The sequence below is a fragment of the Tasmannia lanceolata genome, unplaced genomic scaffold (genome assembly GCF_043159265.1).
Source record: "Tasmannia lanceolata isolate RefF3 unplaced genomic scaffold, GAP_Taslan_0.1 ptg000002l, whole genome shotgun sequence".
In the NCBI taxonomy this organism is placed as follows: Eukaryota; Viridiplantae; Streptophyta; class Magnoliopsida; order Canellales; family Winteraceae; genus Tasmannia; species Tasmannia lanceolata.
Genome location: NW_027518679.1, coordinates 9,454,995 through 9,462,531, shown reverse-complemented (window position 1 = coordinate 9,462,531; position 7,537 = coordinate 9,454,995). Strand labels below are relative to the sequence as shown.

The 7,537-nt window shown below is 41.7% G+C and overlaps 1 pseudogene; it reads left to right on the top strand.

Annotated features, from left to right (window-relative positions):
• The first annotated feature begins 4,151 nt into the window (after positions 1-4,151).
• Positions 4,152-7,156, top strand: LOC143877102 (G-type lectin S-receptor-like serine/threonine-protein kinase At1g34300 pseudogene; annotated as a pseudogene).
• The last annotated feature ends 381 nt before the right edge of the window (positions 7,157-7,537 follow it).

Here is a 7,537-nt window from a genome sequence, read left to right as displayed (position 1 = left end):
GCTACTCCTCAAAACGACGGTTGGAGGACGTCCAAAATAAAGAGTTAGTCCGAAAATCCAACTGACCTCCATATTTTGCAACGTTTGAGGGATTCTTAAAAATCCTAAGTTGTAGTTCGGCCAAAAGAGCTCGTCAAAAGAGTTCATCCAAAAGAAGCATCGATCTCTCCTCAAAGCAATGGTTGGAGGACGTCCAAAAAAGGAGCTCATCCGAAAATCCAACCGAACTTCTTATTTTATAACGTTAAGTTGTAGTTCGTCCAGAAAGAGATCGTCCAAAAGAAGTGCCCATCTCTCCTCAAGACAACGGTTGGAGGACATCCAAAAAAAGAGCTCGTTTGAAAATCCAACCGAACTTCATATTTTGCAACGTTTGAGGGATTCTGAAAAATCCTAAGTTGTAGTTTGGCCAAAAGAGCTCGTCAAAAGAGTTCATCCGAAAGAAGCGTTGATCTCTCCTCAAAGCAACGGTTGGAGGACGTCCAAAAAAGGAGCCTGTCCGAAATCCAACCGAGCTTCATATTTTGCAACGTTAAATTGTAGTTCGGCCAAAAGATCTCGTATGAAAGAGTTTGGCCAAAAGAGCTCTTCTCAAAGCAACGGTTGGAGGACGTCCAAAAAAGGAGCTCATCCGAAAATCCAACCGAACTTCATATTTTGCAACGTTAAGTTGCAGTTCGGCCAAAAGAGCTCATATGAAAGAGTTCGGTCAAAAGAGCTTGTCAAAGAGTTCGTCCGAAAGAAGTGCCGATCTCTCCTCAAAGCAACGGTTGGAGGATGTCCAAAAAAGGAGCTCGTCCAAAAATCCAACCAAACTTCATATTTTGCAACGTTAAGTGGTAGCTCGTCAAAAGAGTTCGTCCGAAAGAAGCGTCGATCTCTCCTCAAGACAACGGTTGGAGGACGTCCAAAAAAGGAGCTCGTTCGAAAAACCAACTGAACTTCATATTTTGCAACGTTAAGTTGTAGTTCGACCAAAAGAGCTCGTATGAAAGAGTTCGGCCAAAAGAGCTCTTCTCAAAGCAACAGTTGGAGGACGTCCAAAAAAGGAGCTCGTTCGAAAATCCAACCGAACTTCATATTTTGCAATGTTAAGTAGCAGTTCTTCCAGAAAGAGATTGTCCAAAAGAAGCGCCGATCTCTCCTCAAGACAACGGTTGGAGGACGTCCAAAAAAGGAGCTCGTCCGAAAATCCAACCGAACTTCATATTTTGCAACGTTAAGTTGCAGTTCGGCCAAAAGAGCTCATATGAAAGAGTTCGGCCAAAAGAGCTCTTCTCAAAGCAACGGTTGGAGGACGTCCAAAAAAGGAGCTCGTCCGAAAATCCAACCACACTTCATATTTTACAACGTTAAGTTGTAGTTTGTCCAGAAAACGATTGTCCAAAAGAAGTGTCGATCTCTCCTTAAGACAACGGTTGGAGGACGTCCAAAAAAGGAGCTCATCCGAAAATCCAACCGAACTTCATATTTTGCAACGTTAAGTTGCAGTTCGGCCAAAAGAGCTCTTCCGAAAAACCAGATGAGCTCCATATTTTGCAACGTTTAGAGGGTTTCAGAAAATCCTAAGTTGTAGTTCGTCCAGAAAGAGATTGTCCAAAAGAAGCGCCGATCTCTCCCCAAGACAACGGTTGGAGGACGTCCAAAAAAGAAGCTCGTCCAAAAATCCAACCGAACTTCATATTTTGCAACGATAAGTTGCAGTTCGGCCAAAAGAGATCGTATGAAAGAGCTCATCCAAAAGAGCTCGTCCGAAAAGCTAGATGAGCTCCATAGTTTGCAACGTTTAGAGGGTTTCAGAAAATCCTAAGTTGTAGGTCGTAGCAGAGAGTTCGGCTAAAAGAGTTCGGCCAAAAAGAGAACGTTCAAAATCTCAACTGATCTCGTCACTACAAACAGCAAGATTGATTAAAAGAGTTCGGCCAAAAGAGCTCGTATGAAAGAGCTCGGCCAAAGTAGGTCGTCCAAGACCTCATTAAAAAAATAATAATAATAAACCTACACTCCCCCAGACCTCAAAAGCGGCCTGCAGGAGTGAGGGGCAACTGATGGGGATGAAAATAACCACCCAATCGGAGAACTTCACGTGTAAAAGGGCCCTCAGAGGCTAAAAGGGCAGCAAAGTAATTCCCCGCACTCAACAAGAGACTCCTGTAAGAAGCGGTATTTACGGATCGGTGCCACTGGCTTAAGGGCAATATGGTAATCATACTATAAGGGAAATTACAAGTTAGCCCTAGCACACCCAACCACTATAAATAGGGGTATGATCCAAAAGGTAAAGGACACGATTCCCAACAACTTACTGTTTCAAGTTGAGTTTCCTTATACGCTGACTTAAGCATCGGAGGGCCTTCGCGGAGTACCCACTACGTGCTGATCTTCTAACCGTGCTCTCGTGTGTGTAGGATAAAGAGCAAGGATAAGATCAGATCGTCCATTTGTCCATCGCCTCCGGCTCAGCTATAAACAGGTTTTGACCGCAACATCTACCATGGGTATTTTGGTAACAAAGATTTGATGCCTGATTTGAAAAATTCACTCCAACGTGACGCTTTTTGCAAAATGTGAAATTAGAAGACTATTTTGCAAATAAAACAAAGTAGAGTACTTCTTTTGCCAAAAAACCACATGAAATAAAGAAAAACCATATTACATCACACTTGTTCAACTTGTCCAAAATATCTGCCAATGTTGCAACTTGCAAGTATATTAAAGTGGGGTTATTTTGTCATTTTATAAAAAAACAAGGTAGAGATTCTACACGGGGTGTGGTATTTTTCAAAAATTACAATGGGACCACTTCATAGGATGATCCAACCGTTCATTTGTTGGGCCACAACCTAAATAGGTTGTTCCTCGTAAATTTTCTCCATAGGAGGATCTTAACCCTCCAATCTGTGAGGGATTGCACCTTATAGAAACCTCTAATAGATACTAAGCGCACAGAACATTTCAAATCTCCTATTAGAAATGTACTGCCATTTATAGGTTTGGTAGGAAGATAATTGTGTGATAGGATCCTTGATCCGGCCGGTGACCAATCCGACCAAATACTATTGAAAGCACATTTTTTATTGAGACCATTTTGACCTTATGATTCTAGCTTCTTGATTCATCGATCATCTTTTAGGGTTCCGCGAACAAAATTAAGCTAAATTGTTGATTATTTTTATATTTCTTTATCTTATGCATGGGATGCATTTTCCACATGTGGCCGCTCGTGATGTTCTACAAGATCAATTGTCTCGATTGCACATACATGTCATCTTGTAGGACCCTAAAATGATCGTCACCATTGATTCCAATTTTCAACCACATGACATATATCTTCCTGTACAAGACTAACAACCCCATCGTTTTGGCATTTTCCGAAATAGAAAGTCACTTTTAGATTTCTTACTACACCCTACTTTCCTACCAAGATTCCTCCATCAACGCACATGATTTGTTAGAAAGGTAGATCTAACACTTCTCATTTACTCCAAAATCTTCTAAATTACATAATAAAGGAAATGATATATTGGCCCCCTTTTATTCCATGCACCACTCCCTCTAATGTAAAACCGCAGTTACAAATTAGCTAAAGAGGTGTGGCCCAGGGAAGAAAATGGCACGAACATATCACATCACTAAAAATAAAGGGAAATGATTTCAGCGCTACAAAGTTTTGATAATGCGCTCACTTGTTTGTCGTGTAGCATATATCCCCTTAAATACTACACGACAGATAAGTAGACAAGTGTCTGCATGTTTATCAAAACACTCGAGCGCAGAAATCATTCCCCAAAATAAATCATCCTAAACATTCAATTTCTCAAAATATGAGCTTTTATATGGTGTAACAGCATATAGTCAAGTTTTTTTATAAAGTACGGCTTACACAATAGGATGATCCAAACCGTCTATTTGATGCGCCACAATGTACATAGGTTGTGCTAAGAAAACTATATCCATACAATGATCCTGGCCATCCGATCTACATATGAACCACATATTATTGAAACTAACATAGATCGGAGGGTTGGGATCATCCTATGGAAATAATTTCAAAAAATAATTTCAAATCTCATACAAATCTCATCCTAAACTTCTCTCATAGTATCATACCCATTAAAAAAAATATCCCTGTTTCACCGTCTTAGACCAGCAATAGCAGGACTTCAAAGTCTTCCCCTATCTCATTCAAAGTCATTGTTCTTCCTCACAAAACCAAACTCATTAAGGAAAGAGAAGGAGAGGAAGAACAAGAAGTAGAGAGAATCGAAAAAAAAAATGTCATTTATACCATATCTACTCTTTCCTCTTATTCTTTTGCAAACCCTAGTATACTCAGACATCTCTCCTGGCTCAACTCTCTTCGCAAATAACCTAAACACTACATGGAACTCCCCAAATCTTACCTTCTCTTTTGGTTTCCTCTCCGATACCCAAAACCCATCTTCCTTCATAGCTTCAATTTCTTACAGTGGAGCCCCCATCTGGAAAGCAGGCACCGTTGATCTCGGTGGGACCCTCCAATTCCAATCCAACGGCAATCTCCGCCTCGTCAACGGCTCCGGCTTCGTCGTCTGGCAATCGGGCACTGGAGACCGCGGAATTACAACAGCTACCCTCGATGATTTAGGTAATTTCGCCCTAAAAAATGGGAGCTCTGTTACCATTTGGGATACTTTTGATAACCCTACAGATACAATCTTACAAAGCCAGAACTTCACTTTAGGGAAAATTCTACTATCTGGGGTCTATAATTTTCGTCTTTTACAGTCTGGAAATCTAACCCTTAGCTGGAATGGTAGCATAACTTATTGGAATCAGGGTTTGAATTCCAGTATAGGCGCAAATCGCCTTATATCGCCCAGTTTGACTCTGTTACCGACTGGAATTCTAACTCTTTATGATCTTTCACTTCCTGTTCCTGTTTCTGTTGCTTATAGTAGTGATTATAGCGATACGGGAGATTTTATTAGGTTTTTGAGGATGGATTCTGATGGGAATTTGAGGATTTATAGCACTGCTAGGGGTACTGCGACTGCTACTCCTAGGTGGTCAGCTGTTTTAGACCAGTGTGAGGTTTTTGGGTGGTGTGGTAACATGGGTATCTGTAGTTATAACGATACAGGTCCTATTTGTGGCTGCCCATCTCAGAATTTCGAGTTTTCGGATCCGAATGATAGTAGAAAGGGGTGTAGGAGGAGACAAGAGATTGCTGATTGCCCTGGTAGTGCTACCATGTTGGAATTGGATCATACCCAGTTCTTGACTTACTCACCTGAGCTTTCTAATGAGACTTTCTTTATTGGTATCACTGCCTGCAGATCAAATTGTCTTGCGGGTGGTTCGTGCGTTGCGTCAACATCCCTAGCTGATGGCAGTGGTCATTGTTACCTTAAGGTCTCAAATTTTGTTAGCGGGTACCAATCACCTGCCCTTCCAAGTACTTCTTTCGTCAAGGTCTGTAGCCCAGCTCTCCCAAACTCGCCCCTACCCGTTTCTAATCAGACCCAGACCAAGTCGTCAAAGTTACGTGCCGGGGTGGTCGCTATTGTGGTTGTGGGTACCATTGTAGGATTGGTTCTTGTGGAAGGTGGGCTGTGGTGGGGGCTCTGCAGGCACAGCCCTAAATTTGGAGGGTTATCAGCACAGTATGCCCTTCTCGAGTATGCTTCCGGGGCTCCAGTTCAGTTCTCGTACAAGGATCTTCAGCACTCGAGCAAGGGGTTTAAAGAAAAACTTGGAGCTGGAGGGTTTGGGGCAGTTTATAGAGGGGTTCTTGCTAATAGGACCGTGGTTGCCGTCAAGCAACTCGAAGGGATTGAACAAGGGGAGAAACAGTTCCGGATGGAGGTTGCAACTATAAGTAGCACCCACCATTTGAATTTAGTGAGGTTGATTGGGTTTTGCTCCGAAGGCCGCCATAGGTTGCTGGTTTACGAGTTCATGAAAAATGGATCTCTAGATAATTTTCTATTCTCTACGGAGTCATCAGGGAAATTGGATTGGGACACTCGGTTTAATATAGCACTTGGGACTGCTAGGGGGATTACATATTTACATGAAGAGTGCCGAGATTGCATAGTTCACTGTGACATAAAGCCAGAGAACATTCTGTTGGACGAGAATTTCAATGCCAAGGTATCAGATTTTGGTCTTGCAAAGCTCGTCAATCCTAAAGATCATCGATACCGAACCTTGACCAGTGTTAGAGGGACTAGGGGATACTTAGCACCCGAATGGCTTGCCAATCTCCCTATAACTTCGAAATCCGATGTTTACAGCTACGGGATGGTCTTGTTGGAGATTGTTAGTGGGCGAAGGAACTTTGATGTCTCGGAGGAGACAGGTAGAAAAAAATTCTCGTTATGGGCGTATGAAGAATTTGACAGAGGAAATATTGAGAGCATTGTAGACAAAAGGCTTGCTGAGCAGGTGGTGGATGCAGACCAACTGGCTAGGGCAATTCAGGTGTGCTTCTGGTGCATCCAAGACCAGCCGTCTCTGAGGCCGTCTATGGGGAAGGTTGTACAAATGCTGGAAGGAATTATAGTGATTGAGAAACCTGCAGCTCCAAAGGCCACGGAAGGGTCTCTGACCGGCACCAGTACCAGTGCTAGTACCAATTTTAGTGCTCGATCCACCTTTGCAGGGTCAGCCCCTGCCCCCTCTTCAACCTCTTCTCACCAAGCTTTGGGTTCGTTATCTGTTTCGGGGAGGAATACTGAAAAGACAACCTCTTCTTTAATTGAAATGTATAGAAGCACGGTTGAAGGAAATCTGGGAGCCTAATCTAGCTTGCATTGGTAGTTTACCTGCAATTGCTGGTTGTATTGCTGTTCTTCAAACCTTAGTTACCAGCAGTCTGGTAGCAGGAGCAGTTTGACTCAGTCTGAAGTTAAGGTCCTTAAGGAGTACCATGATTCTGTTAAATGTATCCGCTGGCTACTGTTTTTTTTCTTTTTTTTTTCTTTTTTATCATTTAGCTTTTCTGTTATATTTGTAGGTTTATCTTATCATTTAGCTGCTCTGTTATATTTGTAACTCTATTAATTGTATCCGTGTAATACATCTGTTGAAAATGAAAATGAATGCAGCTATTCAGTTTTCAACAGAAAAAACGATGCGTATTTTGGGTATATTATAGATTCCCCTTTTGTCATCTGAAATTTTGTATCCATTTTGCTTGTGCTTTATAGCCTTGAATCTCACTTAGGCATATGCAAAATTTTACAGTGCAATTGGGCCCAACCCAGATTTTTTCAATCCAGTGACTTTTATTGGCTTTAGATTGAATCTTAATATTGGAAGCTGTATGAGCACTTTTCCTTTGCATGTTTATGATATTGGTTGCCTGAACACTTTAAGGAGGGCTGAAAGAAAGTAGAAAAAAGCACTTTAATGTCTCTAGTGTGCTTTGGCTCAAAATTGATATCTAATGTGGAACCAATTTGTGTTTTGTGATTGTGCAGATACTATGTTAGCCCAAGGGTTCAACAAATACTCGTATTGATATGTTTTGATGATTAACAAACTCAATTTG